This window comes from Pongo pygmaeus, chromosome 3 (assembly GCF_028885625.2).
Source record: "Pongo pygmaeus isolate AG05252 chromosome 3, NHGRI_mPonPyg2-v2.0_pri, whole genome shotgun sequence".
Lineage (NCBI taxonomy): Eukaryota > Metazoa > Chordata > Mammalia > Primates > Hominidae > Pongo > Pongo pygmaeus.
The window spans coordinates 132,599,540-132,611,374 of NC_072376.2; the positions used below are offsets into that span (position 1 = coordinate 132,599,540).

General features: G+C 37.2%; 1 long non-coding RNA gene across 2 annotated transcripts in view; it reads right to left on the reverse strand.

Annotated features, from left to right (window-relative positions):
• Nucleotides 1-9,191, reverse strand: part of LOC129035031 (uncharacterized) — a 37,742-nt gene extending 28,551 nt beyond the window's left edge. The window contains exons 1-2 of one of the 2 annotated variants that reach the window (XR_008502073.1): nt 9,088-9,191; nt 4,366-4,648 (exon numbers count right to left, since the gene is read on the reverse strand). This is a non-coding gene — a long non-coding RNA (uncharacterized LOC129035031). The remainder of the gene's footprint in view (nt 1-4,365; nt 4,649-9,087) is intronic. The other variant, XR_008502074.1, reaches the window with a different exon arrangement.
• Nucleotides 9,192-11,835: the final 2,644 nt, after the last annotated feature.

Here is an 11,835-nt window from a genome sequence, read left to right on the forward strand (position 1 = left end):
TCTCAAACTCCTAACCTCAAGTGATCCTCTCACCTCGCCTCCCAAAATGCTAGGATTACAAGCATAAGACACTGCACCAGGTCTATTTGTATCATTAAATACTATTTATTTGAGAAATCAATTCAGGAGTATAAAAGCATTTTTTCAAACTTAAATGGACTATTGAATAATACTCAGTGAAGAATGATCTATTCTAGAAGTTTAAAAACACAGATAAGACTGGGCATAATGGAAGGAGGATGTTGGAGAGGGAGGCCGAGAGCCTTGTTCCCTCAACTCTCCACAGCCCTGAACACTCACTCCCCAAGTACTCAAAGAGCACTGTCAAAAAACAACTGACCAAAGCCGAAGAAAATTGTTCCAATGGTTCCACAATTTAACGACCATTTACATATATCTGCACATAAAAACCTCTTTGGGGAAAGTACAAAGCATATAAGTGTCATAGAGGAGGTCAAAAGTGAGTTACTGGCTTAATAGACATCATATTATAATGTTATGCATTTCAAGAAAGTTCAGAGAAAATTTTAATTACATTTTTCTACCTGTCCTAGACATTATGAAGTTGACTGTGTTCTTTCATAGCTAACTCCTATAAACACAGGGCCAAGCTGGGGTCTTACCAGCAGCTGGGGTCTTACCGGAAGGTGGCCACGAAGTTCACCATGGGCCAGCCCAAGAGAAGGCACCCCTTGGCACAGGTGTGGCCTTTCCCAACTTTGTCCACACAGTCAGCTGCCCACAGCTTGTTCAGAGGTATTTTATTTTTTATCAGAAAAATTTCTATACCTGGAAAGACAATCAAGCAAGATCTCTGTTTGTTTCTTAAATGTTGTAGGAGCAGCTCTGCTTATGGGAAGACACCAGTTCTCCCTACTCCAGGGCAAAGCATGCCTCTCATTCATCTCTATTACTGGACACATGCCATGGAATAGCCAGATGGGCATTTACAAAGTGTGTCCTGAGAGAAGCCTGGCCACACAATTTATGGAGGGTAGAAAACAGCTATGGACCATACTTTATCTTATAAAGATACTACTTTTTTATAGAACCATTAATTCATTTATTATCTATGTCTTGCTTCAAAAAATTTAGGTTCTCAACAAAAATTTAAAAGTACACGATTTTTAAAAATATTTATAAAAGTTGTACTTAAATAGAGAGACTAAAAAATATAACCTTGGATTACAGGGATGTAAAATACATTTTAACTTTGATTTTTGTAATACTTTCTAGCCTTTAAAGCATAGGTTATTTTAAATTTCCTTTCCTAAGATTTTGTTCATACCACTTTTTTATAGATTCTGATTAAAACTGAAAAACTATAGCCTACAGACTGAATCTAACTTAGAAAACAAAACCAAACAAACCCCAACCAGAGGCCAGCAGGTCTTCTGTGTAAGTGATGGACCCACTTCCCATTTATCTATGGAGAGTAAGAAGGTGATCAACTTTGTCAGCGGTGAAATTGCTTTTTGACCTTTTCTGCCTAATCCACCTTAGACCTCTAACATAGAAACCACCATATCTCCTGGGTTAATTTACAAATTTAATGCTCAGGTGGACCTGCGTTTTAAATAGTTATAAGCCTGATGAAGGATTCGCAGGCACTGTGGGCACAGCACTCGGGGACTTTCCACTAGTCAGAAGTACTTTTGGAAACACTAAAGCTACAAGATCAAAGACATCTCATGTGGAAATCTCCCTGTGACTTCATTCATTCATGGGACACTTAACGTTAAAACTCTTCAATGGAATTTACGAAATGGAAATAACTTTGCTGGAAGCGCACATGAAGAATAATCTAGATGCAAAGCTTAGGGCACATTGATTATAAGAATACAGGATAGAAAAGTGTCTTGTGATAAAAGGGGGCATCTTTCTATATTTTTCAACATTTTTTACCCTATGTTTGTGTAATTGAAGATTTTTATGAAACAATAAATTATCAGATAAAATTATTTTTCTAGGTAGCTCTAAAGGTACTAATCAAACTAAAAATGTATGTTCTACTCAGAATACAGGCACACACTTGCTTGTTTTTACAGATTTTTAAATTTTCTAATGTAGGTATCTATCTGTACAAATAGCTAACATTCTGTATGGAAACTTCCATATATATTGACCTGAATAACTTGAGTACTTTTCCCTTTAGTTCAATAAAATGCTAAGATTATCCACTTCCTTGAAACCAAACCAAGGAGTTATCAAAGTCCAGAACATAGTTTCCATTCTCCTACAATATTTATTAAGCATCTACCATGTGCTAATTGCTCTTCTAAATATTTTATGCACATTATTTTATTTACTCCTCAAATAGCTACATGAAATAGTCACTATTAGCCCCATTTTATAGATGAAGAAACTCATGGAGAGGTTAAGTAAATTGCCCACGTTATAATGCAGACGACCTAACTTGCAAGCCTATCCTCAAAATTACTTAACATCTGCGGGTGTTGACCCACCTTCTAAAGCTCTTGCATGGAAGAATAGTCCCTTCATCATTCTTACCCTCGCCCTTCTTTTCCCCAGAGTCATCAGGTTTGCTGATGGAATTGTTCTTTGAGAATGAGGGGATAAATCTTATGACATTATATCAACAAAGCTAGATACCTTGGAAATGTTTAAAATGTATTACAACATAGCTTTGTGTTCAAATGGATTCTCGTAGGGTCCCTCTGTTTCTTCAATCACTGACACTGTTAATACTATTTCAGTAGAAATGAGAAAGTATGAATCTAACATAAACTGGCTCATAGGAGGAGGAGGAAGATGAGGAAGAGTAGGAGTAGCAGCAAAAGAAGGGAAAGAGGGAGAAGAAGTAAGAGAAGAGGGAGAAAAAGGAGGAGGAGGAGGAAGAGAAGGAGAAGTAGGATGAAAGAGGAGAAAGAAGAAGAAAAAGGAGAAGGAGGAGGATGAGGAGGAGATCTACCTGTCTTTATACTGGAGTAGAAGCCCCAGTGAACCATGAAAATTTACAGGATTCTAAGGATATTTCCCCAGTTCTAAGATAGAGATGTTCCCTTAGAGGCTTCTGAGTGAGGGTCGTGGCATATTCCATAAGTATCTGTTTGTAATTCCATTGATAATAAGTCAATAGTCATCTTCATTTTTGACCTAAACAAAATTCATTTTTCATTCTCTATTCTTTAAATAAGATGGCAGTGGTGGCTAAAGAGGGTGTGAGCTAAGTACAGCCTCTTTCTTTTTGTAAATTCTTCATGGACCTCCACTAGTATTAATACCTTAATATTTATAAAGCACGTTCTGTCTTAAAAAATAAAAGTCATAATTTTATTGGAAAAAGAACTTTCTATTTATCATTCTAATGAATATAAAGAGTAATCACGAAGTCCTCATCTGACTTTAATATTTGAGAGCAGAATTTTCTAATGTAAAAATTATGGTAAAAACTTGTACAAGGTGGTAGCATTCAGTGCTGATAGCCACTTTCTCAAAAAATCTGTTTTCTCTATCTCAAAGACCTTGGGCTTACAAACCAATTTCAGATGTTTTAGATGACTTACACTTTCTAATAATCCCAATGAATGTAGAATGTATATAAAAATGATCTTTCAGGAACAGCATATCTTAAACAAGGATATTATTAACTAACTATATCTATTTCATCACATCATGAAAACATTTGCATGGATACAAAGAACTATCTCAAAGCAGTATTTGAAAAATGAAAAATGTTGCACACATCTGTAATAATGAGCCAAGCAAAATAAAAATTCAGCTCTTAAATATATGAAATTTTCTAGCAGAAAGGGAACGTTGTCTTTATAGGAAATGTCTTTAGCAAAATACTACAGGTTCTATAAAACCCATTAACGGGTTATCAGTGTCTAGGACATAAATGGCTTCTGGTAAGAAAATTAAGGTCTACTCTCTCTAAAGATACTATCATAATTACAAAGGTTAAGAACAAAGAAGTAAAGTAAAACATGTGTCCCTTAAAGATCAAACATGAGTGGTCACAAGGTCCTAAGAAGCAGAGAATGAGAACTCCAGTTGCTTGTTTATCTCTCAGGCTGAGCACGGTTGGTTACAATGAGGGGTAGCAGGAAGAGCACAGCCTTGGACTCCAGTCCAAGGAACTCCAGTCTCTCCTGCGATTTCCCAGTGTTTGACCTTGGGCCACTTACTGTTCCTTTCTCAGCCTCCATTTTCATATCTAAAACCTGGAGATGATAATACCTGCCTTGGAAGGCACTTTGGAAAACTAGGTGAGCCCTCGGTGATGTTTCTAGTATGGTCCTGTGAATCTCTCCAGTAAATTTTAGTTTCCTGTATGTACTTACTTGGGTTAAATACAGAGAATGGTAACTAATCTAAAAATATTTCTCAATAGTAACTTACCTTCTATCAGTGGCTCTTTCAGGGCACTTTGCTCGGACCTCACGCCCAGACCTAGACAATCTTCTGTTCTCTTTATGACCTCACCAGCTTGACAGTTACATATTTAGGAAATTGCCCTCATCCAAAATATATTTTATTATCTTCATTTTTGTCTCTGACTTTTTTTCACAGCTGGACTTCTCATTCATTTCTCCAGTCACTGTGCAATCTGCTCCATTTTTTACTGCATACCAAGCAGATGCAAGTTGGTCTTTTACTCACCGCAAGGGAAAGGTTGATTTTGCTGGTAAGAGAAAAACCAAATAGTTGTGGAATCTTCCATAAAATCCAAAAGAAAAGAAATAAAGAATAGAGGCAGGAGCACTACATGTTGGGTAAAAGCCTGTGCTTTGAAATAAACAGATCGAATTTCAAATGTGAACTCCACTAACTAATAACGTGGTGACCTGGGGGAAGCATTAGACCTCTGAGCTTCAAGGTCTTCTGTAAAACACGGAAAACAGCCCCATCTCAGTCTCACAAGAGCAGCTGTAAGGATTAGACAAGATTGGGCACATAAAGTCCTTAGCATAAGACCTGACATATAATCTGCCCCTGATAAATCATACCTATCATTACTGTCACCCTGGTTAAATATGGCATTTAAAAAAATTATCACTTGATCTTGCATATCTTATCTATGACACAGATTAATTGGAAACCAGGATGAGGGCAGCAGAGAAAAGGTGTTTCTTTCTTTCTTTCTTTCTTTTTTTTTCCACCCTGGTGATTACAAAGCTTTGTGATGAGATTTTATGTGTTGAAATATTATTTGTTTTCATAATATTTTATAAATATTGAAAACAGAAATGTAGCAGGTAAACAGATAGCCATCCATTCAGTTCTTTCCATCTCCCTGATGTCAGATATTTATTGAGAAATCACCATTTTTCTAGTATTGCATTTGTGTTCCGTGTGGAGAGGAAAGTACATGCAGTTGGTTCTGCCTCCAGCATAGATTCTAAATCTGCCTTCTGCATCATTCGTTTCTATTGTTGCTCCCAACATAGAGCCATAGTCATCATTTTTCAGAATGATTGCCTCCCTAACTAGTCTCCCTGCTTCCACTTTTCCTTGCCCTCCAGTCCATTATCTACCAACAGCCAGAACAATATACGAAAAATATTTACCAGATTTGGTCATTCCCCTACTGACCTTTCAGAATAATATTCCAACCCCTCACTATGCCCTATGAAGAGCCGTGTGACCACGCTCGTGTCTGACATCATGTCTCCAGGCATTTGTTCCCAGTCACATCAGCCTTCCTGCAGCCTCTCCCTCCAAAGGACCAAGCTGCACCCACCATAAGCCTGTTGTCCCCTCAGCCTAGAAGGTTAAGCCACCTGGTCTAGGAATGCTGCTGCTTCTCATCCCAGAGCTCAGGTTTAAATGTCATTACCTCACAGAGGCCCTCTTGGATGACACCTCTCTAACCCTGTGACATCTTCTCCACATGGTACCCTGTCTATCTTCTTCTTAGAATCACTATTCACAATCTGCAATTTCCCCTCTCTTAGTTTTATCATCTGTCATTAAGTCCCAGGCAAAAGGGACCCTGCCTGTCACATTCTTGATGATATTCTCTACAGGGGTGCTGCACACAACAGGACCTCCAAGAATACCTGTTGAGTAAATGAAGGATCAAGGCATTTGCAAAAGCAGAAGAAAAAATTATATTTTCGTATAGTAAGGATTGGTGAAAATGCAATTTGTTAGTGAAAATGCAATTTGTTAGTAAAAATGCATTTTATGATAATCAGGAGAGCATGTCGTTTATATGTACTTGCTATTAGACACAAGCAACAAATTGTTAAACAGAAAGAGGTGCCACTTCTGCCTCCTCCAGCCTCTTTTGAGTTCTACAGAGCCATGGATTAGCAGGGTACAGTTGGCACCCTTCTCACTGTAGGTGTCCGTCTCAGAAAAAGAGCTTTTCCTGCAACACATTGCACACAACAAAACAAAGAGTCAGTAGTCAAACATATGATAGAGTTTTATGCCAAATTTCAAGGGTGATACAATGCTAAAAATTATGGTCAATCTATCATTGCTGGCAGGAGCCACAAGGAAAGCATGAAAAGAAATACCGCCACACCCTAGGAACAAACCCCAGCCCTGGGTGACAGCTCGCAAGGAAGGGGGACCTCAGTACACAACCTCAAGTAAATGAATTTACCCCAAAATTTGATTGAGCTAATCAGAAGCAATTTCTTCTGGAGAGCCTTCAATAAGAAATGCAGCCCTGACAACACCTTGATCAGTCTTATGGGACCCCAATCAGAGGACCCAGTCAAGTCCACAAAATCTTCTGATGTACACAACTGCAACATAATACATTCTTGTTGCTTTAAGCAACTAAATGTATGGTAATTGGTTATAATGGCTAAAAAACAAATATAGATTGTGATACTTGAAAGTGAGGTGCTACTGTAATAAACACTTAAAATGCAGAAGCAACATTGGAATCAGCAGTAAGTGGACGTTGGAAGAATTTTGAGGAGCATGATGGAAAAAACTATCTAGATTGTCTTGAACAGACTGCTGGCAAAAATATGGACAGTAAAGATTCTGCCAGTAAGAGTTCAGAAGATACTGAGAAGTATTATAGAGAAAAATCTAACTTGCCTTAGAGACTACTTACATCACCCCAAACAAACAACTGTTGGTGGAAATACGGATTTTAAAGGCACTGCTGCTGAGGGCTCAGAAGAAACATGTTATTGAAAAGTGGAGAGGGGAGATCCTTGTTATAAGCAGGCAAAACACTTAGTAAAATAGTGCCCTCTAGTTATGTGGAAAGTGGACTTTTTAAATGATGAGCTTGGATCTTTAGGTAAATAGATTTTCAAGCAGATAGTTGAAAGAAGTGGCTTTTTGTTTTTTCTTGCTACTTATAGTAACATGTGAGAAGAGAAAGATAAGTTGAAAGAGAAATTGTTAAACAAAAGATAACCCAAACTTGTTCAATGAAAGAGAACCCACACTTGATGAGTTGGGAGATTCTCACCCTATACAGACGCCAAAGACAGCAAAATTAAGAGGATGCTTCAGAAAATGTAGCATAAAAAATACAGAGTGTGATTGTACAATCTGTTACTAAACCTTCATAAAGATCAAATGATGATGGTACTCAGGCACAGAAAAAGCTCTTTGAAGAGATTAGGGATGTGGATCATAGATCCCCTCAATATAACCAGAAGGACTCAAAAAGCTTAGGGGCATTGTCTTGCAGCCATCTAGGCAGCAGACAAAAACACAAAGGGATTATGTCAGAGAACTTGGTACACCTAACTTCTAGCTAATGAAGTGATGAGTAGGAATGGTAACCATGGAGACCCATGAAGTTCTTGAGAATTTTATATTAGCAGAAGCACCATCAGGTTGGCTTGAAAAAGACAGAAAGAGTACAGAATAACAGAAGGCTGTCAGACTCACAAATCCTATTGGCAGAAAACAGACAGACAAAACTACTCAGCTGCAAACAAGTGCTACTTTTCATGAACATGTAAACATGACACAGAAAGCAGTGTCCAAAGTCTGGAGGGAAAACCAAGGACCCAGAGGGTGGAGCCAAGAGCCACAGAGGATTATGTTTGAAGCGTCCTCGGAGAGACTTTTAAAGTTAATAGTATAATATACACTATGCCTATCATATGTAATATATGTCAAAAGACCATTAAAACAATTTAAATTACCAGGTCTCTAATCTGGCAAAATGTCAATGATAGTAATAAAATAGAACATATAATCTGGAAAAATAGTATCTTCATAGGGTTATAATGAGACTTAAAATGAAGTAAGCTGTGAAAAGCATTCTTAAACTGTAAAGCTCTCCATAAATATTTATTACTAGTTAATTCTGAATAAAAGTCACAGATATGTCACCCTTAGAGATAGGGTTTCACTGTATTTTTAAAAATATAATCACATTTCCCTAATGTTTTAAACCAATTTATATTTTTTAGAAGTATCTTTTCACTGAATCACCTAACATTTACTCTACCTAAGCCACTATGCTGCACTGTGCAAAAAAAGACTCAGATGGATCTGATATTTTTTGCATACCAAGCATTTACTAATAAAAATAAAAACAAGCACACAGACACAAGACATCCCAACATATACAAAACAAAATTATATAGAGGCTTGCAAACAAGTAATTAAAATTTGGCTCCTCATCAGCATGAAAATTTAGGTAACTGAGGATCCTGGAAAATTGACTCCCATCTTACTGAAATAAATATTGAAATTTTGGTAAAAAAAATTGCTAAAGAACACCAAATAATACTGGAAACATCAAAAACTTGCTAAACTGAACAAAGTGCTTAAATATTATTTGGCTGAGCTATAATCAAGCTCCAACAGTACTCTGTGGTCATAATAGGCAATACCAGCTAGATTGAATAGAGCATAAAAACTCTTAAAAATAGGGCAGACATTTTCGTAGACCTACAGAAAATTGTCTCCTATAGAGCCAAGAAAGTATCTTCCCTGAGAATACAAAGACACCTCTCTTGAGCTCAGCAGCACTAAATCTCATGAACATGACTAACTCCACGAAACCAGTTCTAAAGTTAAGAATAAGTTCATATGTTTTAGAGGAAACAAGACAGAAAACTTTTTTGATGATCAAAAATTATATATTAAAAGAATATCTTGTGCAATGAAGCTTTAAATGAACACCTTTTTGATTGATGTGAACATCCTTCATTCTTCCATTCTTGGTACTGAAAATCAGTCATGTCTGTAGCACCTCACAGAGCACTACAGGCAAATCTTTGAAGCCCAAGGATTCCTCAGTAGTCAGGATCACTCACCATTATGATGTCAAGGTTCTAAGGCTCATCCAATAACTGACAAACTGACATACTTCTTTCCCAGATTGCGCTCATCTTTTAACTTTTTAAATCTAAGCTTTTTATTGTTAGATCATTGTATAATAGATTCACATGTGGTTGCAAGAAATAATACAGAAAGATTCCATTAACCTTTCATCCAGTTTCCTTTAATGATAATATCTTCCAAATCTATAGTGCAATAACATAACCAGGATATTAACATTGATGCAATCAAGATAATAGACATTTCCATTACCACAAGGATCTTCTATATTTCCCTTTTACAGCCACACCAACTTCCTTCCCATCTCCACCACGTTTAATCCCTGGTAACCTCTAATCTGTTCTCCATTTCTATAATTATGTCTTTTCATTAACATTATGTAAACAGTCATATGGTACATTTGTAGATCTTTTTTTCATTCAGCATAATTGGAGATTCATGCAGATTGTTGCGGATATTTATAGCTCATCTATTTGTCTCACTTAGTAGTATTCTATGGTATGGTTGTACTTGAGTTTGTTTAACCACTCACCTGTTGAAGGACTTCTGGTTTGTTTCCTGGTTGAGGTTATAACAAATAAATCCTCTATAAACATTTGTGTATGGGTTTTCAAATCAATGTAAGCCTTCATTTCTCTGGAATAAATGCCCAGGAATGTGGTTTCTGGGTAGTAGCCTCATGTTTAATTTTTAAAGAAACGATCGGTTTTCCAGAGTGTCTTTATCACTCACAATTCCACCAGCACTGTATGAGTGATCCACTTTCCCCATGTCCACACCAGTATTTGGTGTCACTGTTCATGCCAGCTGTGCTAACAGGTGTGTAGTGATATCTCATTGTGTACTTAACTTGAATTTCCCTGATGGTTAATTATGCTGAACTTATTTTCATGTGTTGATTTGTCATCTGCATATCTTCTTCAGTATTATAGAATTTACAGTATTCTGCCAAAAACATTTTATGTAAAAACAGCATTCCCTTTCCACTAGAAGACTGACCTTTTCATAGAGGAGGAGGTGGCTGCACAAATAGGTGAAATGCCTGGAAGCCAAGCAACCATGAAATAACGCGGGGACTCAAATCCAGCTGATGTAGGAGGTCACAAGCCCAGGGCAGTGAGGCCACCTCAGTCTTCTCATGTGGAGAGTCTCCTTCCTTTGGCATCCTTGTAGGACTGAAATTTGATCTTACTAATAAAGTTTATGGTTTCCCTTACAGTTCTTTAAATACTTATTTGAATATGTATTTTTCATTCCCCTCTAGACTCTGAAAACTTGAAGGAAAGAGGCTATATCGGATTTATTATTTAATTCTCACAGACTTTGGCACTTTGGGGACATCTGAAAAACTTTGTTGAATGAATAAATTGTTTTCTTCCATGGATGGGGACAAGAAAGTCTCTATTTTGTTTACTTCATTCATTTAACAAATAGTGTTTGAGCCTGTAGCAGGAGAAAGGCACTTGGTTAGATCTGGGTGGCAGCGAACAAAAAGGAGCCAGGTCCAACTTTCACAAAAACTAGATTTAAATGAGAAAGGTAAACATTTACCGAATACTCACATCAATAACTGTTTAACATCAGACTTTGGTAAATACTGCAAAGAAAAATGAGAGTAAGGCACAAGATGTAAAGAGGGAGTGAAACCTTACTTAGATTATGGAGAGGCAGGCAAGGAAGGCCTCTTTGAAGAGCTCATTTGAAATAAGCTTTAAAAAAATAATTTGGAATTAACTGGGGCGGGGTGGTGGAGAGGGAAAAGAGAGAGAGAGGACAGGTGGGAGGAGAAAATATGTTGAGAGGAGAAATTTCATAATTTAATGAAGAAGGGATATAATTTGATTATATCAAGTTTCAGAGACATAAAATAGTTTGCTGAATTGGAGACACCAACTGAAAGTACAGGAAAGTGAAACAATTCTAGAGTGGTAGGTAGGTGGAGGCCAAAAATGCAAATCCCATTAGTCTGTTTAGATCTTGTTAAGGCCTTTTATCCTAAAAACCAACTGGCATAGAAATGGCTTCTAGATAGTGGCCTCAACAGACATCTAACAGCTTTTAAAGGGACAGTGCAAGTTTGGGACCAGCCTGACTTTTAGAATCTTGAAATTTCATTGGTAACACTTTCTGGCCTTCCATGAAACATCTGTCAGAACATATTCAAGGTAAGAAATGTAGGCTGACTTACCTCTGTACCTTTCCTAATTCCCAAATTATCGCAGGGTGACTCTTCCTATCCCTACTCCTCCATTACACAGAGTTACAGACCTCTGTCCTTCTAGAACTAGCCACTGGCAACCAAATCTTATATGCATTAGAATTACTTGTGGGAGTTTTTATGCACCCGCCCCTGACTGCACTCCAGAGGTACTGATTTATCAAATACAAAAAAACCCGCTATTTTTAAAAAGCTTTTCAGGTGATTCTTACATGTAACCAGTATTGTGAATGATGTTTTTAGGCATATATTGAAAAAAATATGATGTTCTGATAACATCTTCTCATAGTGAAGCAAAGGAGAGAAAACATTTCCTTAGACAGATGAAGGGAGCTTGTTGGGTGCAGTGGCTCACACCTGTAATCCCAGCA